This window comes from Tupaia chinensis, unplaced genomic scaffold (genome assembly GCF_000334495.1).
Source record: "Tupaia chinensis unplaced genomic scaffold, TupChi_1.0 Scaffold150243_1, whole genome shotgun sequence".
Lineage (NCBI taxonomy): Eukaryota > Metazoa > Chordata > Mammalia > Scandentia > Tupaiidae > Tupaia > Tupaia belangeri.
This window is the reverse complement of record NW_006210084.1, coordinates 325,763-335,078: the sequence shown is the minus strand read 5'-3', so window position 1 is coordinate 335,078 and position 9,316 is coordinate 325,763. Positions and strand designations below refer to the sequence as shown.

General features: G+C 41.9%; 1 non-coding gene across 1 annotated transcript; it reads left to right on the top strand.

The window, feature by feature from the left end:
* The first annotated feature begins 5,820 nt into the window (after positions 1-5,820).
* On the top strand, positions 5,821-5,927 carry LOC114006764 (U6 spliceosomal RNA). The gene has a single exon (XR_003548443.1). It is a non-coding gene; the product is annotated as a U6 spliceosomal RNA (small nuclear RNA).
* Positions 5,928-9,316: the final 3,389 nt, after the last annotated feature.

Below are 9,316 nucleotides of genomic sequence, written 5' to 3'. Positions count from 1 at the left end.
AATGTTGTGTGTCAATCTCAAAAGCAAATAAAAGGAACCTCTGTACATGATCACCCCGAGAAAAGGCATGTGTGCCTCTTCTCTGGCCTAGGTCACACAGTTGGCTTGGAAATAGACCACATTAATTATTAATTTTACAGTTGGTTATATTTTTCCGTCGACACTCCTTATCCTCTAGGACCTAGTATCCACTCCACTGAGATGGGGAATGGAAGATCCCTGTGGGAGGGTTTCATCACCCAGTCTTGTAAGTGGTGCATATCAATTCCATTTATAGCTCATCAGTGAATTTTGGTCACATGGATGTGTCCAAGTGTAAGGAAGTCTGGGAAATCTAGCTTTTTTTGTGTACCCAGGAAGAAAAGATACATGGTTTGTTGAATAATCATTCAATTTTTTTCCATGATGAGAAAATAATAATCTTCTAATTTGTTTAAGCCATTATTATCTCTAGTCTCTGTTTCCAGGTGCTGAACAAAATTCCTAACTTATGCAGTTGCATCAATTTTTGCATAGAACAGGTACATCTATGTACCAATATAGAAAAATTACCAAGAACTATACAAAAAAGAATAAGTGATATAAAAAAGATAAAATAACTTACATAGAAGTCAACATACATTTATGTTATATGCCTACCTGGGTCTATAAATGGGAAGACAATAGTCTAAGAAGACACATATCAACATTTTTTGTCTTTACATTTTTTTGCATAGGGTGTGTATGCTTGCTGGAGAGAGACAGCAAGAGACAGTGAGGGGAAGTGAGAGATCACCCTCCCCCCCGGGGGGGGGCGGGTGGCCAGGCCACAACCCCTTCTCCTACATTCTCCTTGGGATTTTGGGCATGCATATACATGCACCCAACATGTTTTTCAAGTGCCCAATCAAGGACTCAAATGATGCAGTAAGTCATATGGGATCAGGTGCCTTCCTTAATCACCACTGCTCTTAGTGATCCATGACACATATCAAAATTTTAAATCTAGTTACTTCCAGGAAGGAGAGCATTTTGAGATGAAGTGAGACACTTACATTTTTAGCCCAAATGCTTCTACGCTATTTGAATTTTTTTTTTTCCTGTCAGGATTTTGGGCACACATACACATGCACCTGGAGTGAGTTTCAAGCCGCCGGGTCTGAGACTCGAACTGCAGTTGGCCAAGTGGGAGTCCAACAGCATAACCATTATGCCATCTGCTGGTCCCACTGTTTGAATTTTTTACAAAGTGAATATACTTGTGTCTATAATAAAAATAAAAGAGGACTTATATACAGTCTCAACAATACTTCTAAATAACCTGAACTTATAATTCTGAACTTCAAAACTCATGAAATTTAAGAACCTTGGTGAGTTCACATGCAGCCCAGAAAATGCTATGATTGTAGGAAAATAAGAATTGAGTGGTTCAGAGAAGATAAAGAGGAATAAGAAAACAGACATTAGGCAAATGTAAGTTTCTCTGTTTGTAGTGAAGACAATCAAAGGGAAATGGGATTTAAAATACAGGATTGAGGATTTCATTTAGATGAAAGGAAGATCTTTGTTCATGGTCCTGGTTGTTAAAAATTGGACTGGGTTATAGTGGAAAGGTAAAGACTCTCATTTCCAAAGAGCTGGTAGGAGAAAGGAAGGGATTTTATTGTTATACTACTGAAGTTGGATTGAATTTTATCACTTTTGGACTCTCTCAGGCCTGGTTATTCTAGGTTGAAATTTGCTTTTGGGATGTTTATATTTCCTGTGTACCTTGTAGCTTTGGTCTTTGCTTGCATTGTTACTAGAGAGCTAGATGGTGTCTGTTTAGAGAGAGTGAGAGGGCAGGCTGGCTGATCCCTGTGCCTTTGGGGTGAATATTTGGGGCTGGGCAACACAAAGCTCTTATCCTATTAAGCAGGGGTAAGAGATAGATTATCACTATTGATTCCACCTTGTTCTGCATTCTTTCATTTTCATTGATTATTTTCGCTTCTTCTTTCACCTTTCTTAGGAGAAATATTTTGCTTTGTAAGAATGGTGTGAATAAATGTTTAATTATCATTTCTTTCTTTTACTGCATGTAAAGCCAGTAGAGTATTTTCTAGCTTGATGAATTTGTTACAGTTACTTGTAAATTAAGGCCATTCATATTACAGATAGGTGTGTCATGAGGGAAGAAGAGTATGCTTAATGTCATAAACTCTTACAGGATTCTTATGCTGAGTCTTCCTTTTTAAAAAAGAGATTTCTCAATTTCTAGATTTAGTATCCACAAATTCTGAGCACCGAAGGGCAAAACTAGAACAGAATAAATGAGCAAACTGATCTGAACTTATTTGCTGGCTCCTGCTCAATTTCTTTTTCTTCCTCAAATAGCATGAGCCCCCCCTCGCCCCCATACCTATATGAGAATCACGTGTTGGAGGGGGGGATCAGACTGGGTGCCAAGATGGCAATAGAAATTTCAGATTCTTTCATAAAACCTCAGTTCACATCTGGAAATCTTATATTTAGATAAAATTTAAAAGGAAAGTTTGGAATTCAATACTTTTCATTTGATATGCTCTCTGTTTTCATTTTTACCTCTGATCTGCTTAAGCAGTATATTCCTTCAACAATTTATTGCCTTTTAAGGCCATGAATTTGGAGGGCTGACAGTAAATCTGGACAAGCTCTAATATGCCTTGTGCCAACTGTAATTTAGCTGGTCCTTTGAGAGCTCAAGTTTTTTATTACCATAAATATTCTTCGGCTTCCAGGCGTCTTCCCGGCTGACAACGTTGCCCAATTTTGAATCCCGACATCTTCATTTCAAAAGCCTGAAAATGAAACTGCAAAGGTCAGGCTTCATTGTAATTGCAGGCAATGGTGAAAAAAGACCACGTTCCTTAGGATTGAGTGGCCACCCACTGCTTGCTTTGGAGAGCACATGGCATGGGGAAAATGTCACCATGCAATTCAAGTGAATGATAGTCCCTGGCACTGGGATCATCTGGAAATATTTGGTCATATCTCACAGTGTCTGACTTTGTCACCACACAAGAACGGAAAGACTTTAAAGAGGACTCTGATTTAGCATGCATGGCTAGAGCATATTTCCCACCTCCGGAATGTCCTTTTCCCCTACTTTAGGTAACAAGTGGCTCTCAACCTCCAGATCTTATCTCGGGCAACTCAACTTCACCTGACTGACCTTCTAGTACTTTGCATTTACCTGCAAAACAGGAATAAGGATGGTTTCTGCCTCGTCATTGGAAAGATTAAACGAGTTAGTGCACAGCACTTACGTAAAGGGGCACTTGCTGTGAAGTAAATTCTTCATCATGGTTAGCTATTATTATGACCTCTATCCCTGTAACAGCTAAGGCTGTCTGAGCAAGGCACTTTATGGGGTTCACTTGTTTTTTCTTGTTTAATCCTCACAGCAGTCCTATGAAGTCAGCACCACTGTCATCTATTCCACAGTGGAAGAAATTTAAGTAGAAGGGTAAGTTGTTCTAGGCCACAGAGCAAGTCAGCGATGCACCCAGAAATGGCACCCAAACACTCAGACTCCAGAGCCTACATTCATGAGTAAAGCCATGAAGGCAGAGCTGTGGAGCAGATACTGTCACTGCTCTCTCCGTAATCCATTCGTATTTCTACTTCAAGGTACACTAGCCCAACTCCCAACTCCCAACACCTGTGCTCTGTTGCTTTAAGGCTCTCTCTGACCACTAAATCTTATTTTATCACTCACATGGAAGACAAAAGGTTCTAGGCAATCAACAACTCTAGAGCAGCGCTCAACCAACAATTGCTGTGGCTTCATGGATAAATACCCTATTTCCTTTGTCCCTACAGAGGATAAGTCTGAGACATGGTCTACCTTCGATCTGGGCTCTAGTTGCCCACCATGGCACTGACTTTTCATTCTTTACTGGCTTCCTCTTGCTTCCTGACTCACTTCTCTGCTCTCTTATTTCCTCCACCTGCCAAATAACTAACACTCAAACTTCATCTCACAGTCTGCTTCTGGAGGGAACCAAACTCAGATAATCTATTTTAACACTAAGATTCCATGTTTCTAAAGATGCTGGAAGTGGAGCAGAGCAAGGGAATGGCTGCAGTCAGACAGAAATAACAGTGGAGTGTGGGTTGTGTGGCCTGTGAGTACATAGCAAGGTCTCTCAACCTCAGCACTATTGACATTTGGGAATGGATGATTCTTTCTGGTAGGGGCTGTCCTGTGCACTATACAAAGTTGAGGAGCATCTCTAGCCCCTACCCACTAGATGCCAAGAATAACTCCTTCGCTGCCAGTTGTGACAACCTGAAATGTCTCCAGAAATTGCAAAATGCCTCCCCTGGAGGGGGACAAAGCCACCCACAGTTGAGAAACACTGGGTTAGAGAGATAAGACTGTCATCTTATGTTTGAGTGATACACTGACTTGGCAGGTATCGAGGATTATAAAGATATTAACATTACTGACCACCCATGTGCAAGCCCTTCTACCTGCTGCTCTACACACTGGTCTTATTTGGTCCTCACAGCACTTTATTAACTCCATTCCACACACAACTTAGAGCACTGATGCAGCTGCTACGACTCTTAGTGGTTAGCGTGGTGCCTGATAGAAAAACATGGCTCAAGATATATTTCTTGGGGGTTGGACAATGGCGCAGTGGCAATGCAATTCTCTTTGAGGCTGACTCACATGAGAAGGTTCTGGGTTCATATCTGGAAATTTCCCTGAACACAATGAGTGCACACATATCCACAATTTGGGGCTGGCTGAGGCTGGAGATGGATTGCGGCATGAGGTCCCTGCTGGGAGTGCTGTCTTACTCTTTCTCTCACAGAAGAAAGAAAATTTTAAAAATGCTTATTTCTTGCACCAAAACACAATCAAACTGCAATAAGTCTGGGAGATTAATCTTCTAAAAATTAATCATTTTTATGGACATTATTTAGTTAGAAAGTGTGCCCTAAATTTAAAAATCTTACAAATAAGCTCTTAGGATAAAACTTACCTTAAATCTAGAAATTACCTGTACATATTTTGGAAAATTCCTTTTACTTCCTATTCCATGTATTTTAAAATACTTTCCTTCGTAAATAGTACACAGTTATGATTTGAGTGGATGTAGTGATTTTTTATGAAGGCTCATGGGGGCACGAGTTCTTATGTTTTCAGAAAATCATTCCATTTCAGTTTGACCTAGACAATTAACAAGAGGACCTTCGCTGTTTATCAGATCATAGTTTCACTTAAGTTTCTCATGCCTAGCAATTAGAAACTAGTTTCCAAGGTAACTGATAACCAAGGTGTCTTACCCTCTAGTGTAGTAGGAGTTTAAACTGGGATTCTGTGTCTTACTTTTAGCGAATGTCTCCAAGGCTGTTAAATAATAAAAAGTGTTAGGTACCTCACATTTTAATGTTCCAACATGAAGTGCTGGATTAGCATGTTCAGATATTCAGAGTTTTAGAGCCTTAACTCAACATCAACTCAAGAATATCAGAAGATAGATGCTTGAGAATCCAGGGAGAGACAGAGAGAGGACAGAGAAGAGAGATTTCTTCAGGCTCAGATTGTTTGACATTTTCTCTTTATTAACTCCATGGTGGAGGTGAAGGCAAATGCTTCACCCTCACCGTGTGTCAATGAGGGGGACTTCATGAGCATCTCTTAGAGCTTGTTCAATATGTCTCCTGAAACTAGTGAGCATGTAGATAATGGAGTTAGACTCAAGAGTAAAGAAAGAGTACAGACAAGGCAATAAATAGCCTGTATTAGTTTCCCAGGGCTGTTGTAACAAAGTACCACAAAGAGGGTGACTTAAAACAAGAGAACTGGTGCTCACTTCGGCAGCACATATACTAAAATTGGAACGATACAGAGAAGATTAGCATGGCCCCTGCACAAGGATGACACGCAAATTCGTGAAGCGTTCCATATTAAAAAAACAAAAAACAAAAAACAAAAGAGAACTGTATTCCCTCACAATGTATTCCTCCAACATTGTGAGAACCAAGCAAAACTCCAGGTGGAATATAAAGTGAATACCTGAGAAATATATTCCCTGACAGTTTTGGAGGCTAGAAATGAGAAATGAAGGTGACAGTAGGGCTATGTTCCCTTTGAAGATTAGAGAGAAAACTTCTTCATCTCTTTCAGCTTTTGGTGGCCCCAGGCATTCCTCGGCTTGTAGCAGGATCACTCCAGTCTCTGCCTCTGTCTTCCTGTGTGTCTCTGTCCTCATATCATCTTATAAGGACACTCCCAACTCCAGCATGACTTCATCTTGCTAATTACAATGATCCTATTTCCAAATAAGGTCACATTCTGAAGGTTAGGACTTCAACATTATCTCATTTGGGGACACAATCTAACTCATAACATGGCTCTTGGCAGGAGAGGGACAGAAATATATTGGAGCAAATTTTTATTTCTACCAAATGGGAGCAAATTCTGAGAGCCAGATCTGGTCAGTCTGGAACTATCTTAAAAAGAACTCTTTCCAAGGGCAGACTTTTATCAGCACAGGGTCTGGGGATCACCATCGTAAGCCATCAACCAGAGGACGTGCATTACCTGAGTCAGGGGAAATGAAATGTAGGTCCCCAGTGGGCTAATTTCCAAGAACTCCCTCAAAGGACCACATGAGAGAAAGAGGAAGTTCTTTTCTGCCTCTTACCTCTCTTCTTTCCTGCTCTCCTTTCTCCATTCTCCAACACTTTGGTGATCAAAGTCCAAGTTGGTGAGGGGAGTAGGAAACTGACAAAGAGAGAAGCCAACTGTACCTCTGTATTCAACTGTAGGCAGCCACATTGAGTCAATAATCGAATGCTCTGGAGTATGAGATGCAAAGTAACAGGTGCTTGACTCCTGCTGAGAAGACGATTAAAGGCAAGTGTCTGCAGCTGCCCAAGCAGCAGGTGGGGAGTTATGCCATTAGTGGGAGCAGAGTGCAGTTTCACTGTGTGGTATGCAAGACTGCATGCCATTCTCAGAATCCAGGTAGAGAGCTGACTGGGCTGGCATTTCCCATAAGGAACAGCCAAGAGGCAGTTTCTGAGGTTGAAGGGGCCCCAGAAGAGGCTGTTGAGGAGGAGCTGGTGTGGCAAGAGCCAAGTGAGGCTTCCCAAGAGGTTAGCTGGAGAGGACACATCAACATCAGGGAAGTGCAGACATCTAACTCCCAAGGGCGGGAGCAGGTATTCACTTTGTATTCCACCTGAATGGTCCCTCCTGGAGTTTTGCCTGGTTCTCATGATGTTGGTCCCAATCAGCAGCATCAATATCACCTAGGGATTGGGAGAAAGGCCGACTCTCAGGCTTCACCCCAGGCATATAAATCACTCTTGGGGTAGGGTCCTGCAATCTGCATCTGGTCAAGCCTGCTAAAGTTTGACAACCACTGGTTTAAAGCCACAGCTCTCTACCGTGATTGTGCAGTTGGATCACCTGATGGAGCTTCTGATGGTGCATTTACCCAAGATGAATATCATATATTAGTTGTGAAGTCAAGGCTTCTTGAAATGTAATGAGCACACCACCGTGTCCCCCACCCCCCATCTTGTTAATATGCAATCCTATTTTGGTAGGTCTAGGGTACGGATCATGTACCTATGCTTCTAACCATCTCCTAGTTAAGACCCATGCCCCTGGTGTGGGCTCTGCACTTTGAGTCACAAGACTTTGAACTATCTGCTAAATACTGTGGATATGTACATTTTGGAAAGGAGTAGATACATAGTTTTCCATCAGTCTCCAGTAGTTTGTGACTTGGAAACATCAAGAGTTAAGAAACTAGACAAATAAACCTTTAGGTACTTAAAGTGATACAGAAAATAGAATAAAGTTAATACCAAAAAAAAAAAAAAAAGAAAAGAAAAGAAAAAAGAAACTAGACAATACAAACATGAAAAGAGGCCAATAGAGAGACCTATAGTGGGGATCCATAGGTGTCTCCTAATTTGTTGGAGGGAAGAAGGCTGTAACTCTTTAATGTTCCCTTTCTCCTGAGGTGGTTTAAAATGCAGATCCCCAGGCCTCAGGGTAGACCCCTGTATCCGTCTGAGAGGAGGGTGAACCCAAGAATCTGCATATTTAAAAATACCTCAAGTGACTCTGATGTAGCCCTCCCCAATTACGTTGTGTGAAATCCTGATCTATATTATTTTTGCAAACATTATGCTAGCTTGAACAAAACAAATTAAATCTCTAGGTGCGTCACAAATCTAATTTCTCAGCTACCCGTGGTTATGAAAGCCAGGCAGCTCTTATTATACTTCCAACTAGGGTCATTTCCACCTAAGATTCCAGCTCCCTGGTGCCCTGAGGTTAAGTTGGAGCATTTCTCCTCACTTGCCTTCCTAATTGCTGGGAAGAGCTACTGTGCCTGGGTTTGCAACCTCTTCCATGTACCCTGGAGGGGTGCCATCTCAGTGGTGGGCCCAGCATTCTCTCCTTGCAACATGCTTTGTAGAGTCAGTAAAGTTTATAAAGTGCTTTATGAGCTATTTGGACCTGAGGCATTGCATAAAGAGATTATGCAAACAGAATGACATCCACATTGCAGGCAGGTGGTGAGAAATTTCCTCAGTACCCCTCCTACCTGCCCCATCCCTGGGATGAATTTGAGTGCAGATCCACTGGGAAGACTTTGCACAGAAAGGCTGAGCTGTTAAAATAAAGTTGATAGCATAAACTGTAACACCTGCAGGCTGGAGGGAGCATCATGAAATGAGATGGATAAAGATGCTAGATATTAAGGTTTGAATGGAACAATCTATTAACTGAGGGTATACTACCATTTATTGAGCATCTACTGAAGGCCAGGTACTGAACTAGAAATCTGCTATATACCTTTTCTTATTTCATTTTTATCGCAGTGCTATGAGGAAAAGCTTTTTTAGAGAATTTTGCTATAGGGCGCATGGGCTCGCCAGAAAGACAGAGAGAGACATAGAGACAGAAAGTGAGAAATCACCCCCCAGCGGGGATGGCCATGCCATAATCCCTTCTCCTCCGTTCTCCTCTCGGGATCTTGGACACGCATGCACACACACTCGGCATGAGTTTAAGCCACTGGGTCCGGGATTCGAACTGCAGTCGACTACATGGGAGTCCAGTGACATAGCCATTAAGCCAACTGCTGGTCCTGGAAAAGCTTTTTTAAATCGCCATACTATAGGGACCAGCAGTTAGCGTAGTGGCTATGTTGCTGAACTCCCACGTAGCCCATCGTGGTTTGAGTCCCAGACCCAGTGATTAAACTCACACCGGGCGCGTGTGCGTGCAAGCCTAGGATCCCGAGAGGAGAATGGAGAAGGGATTGCAGCATGG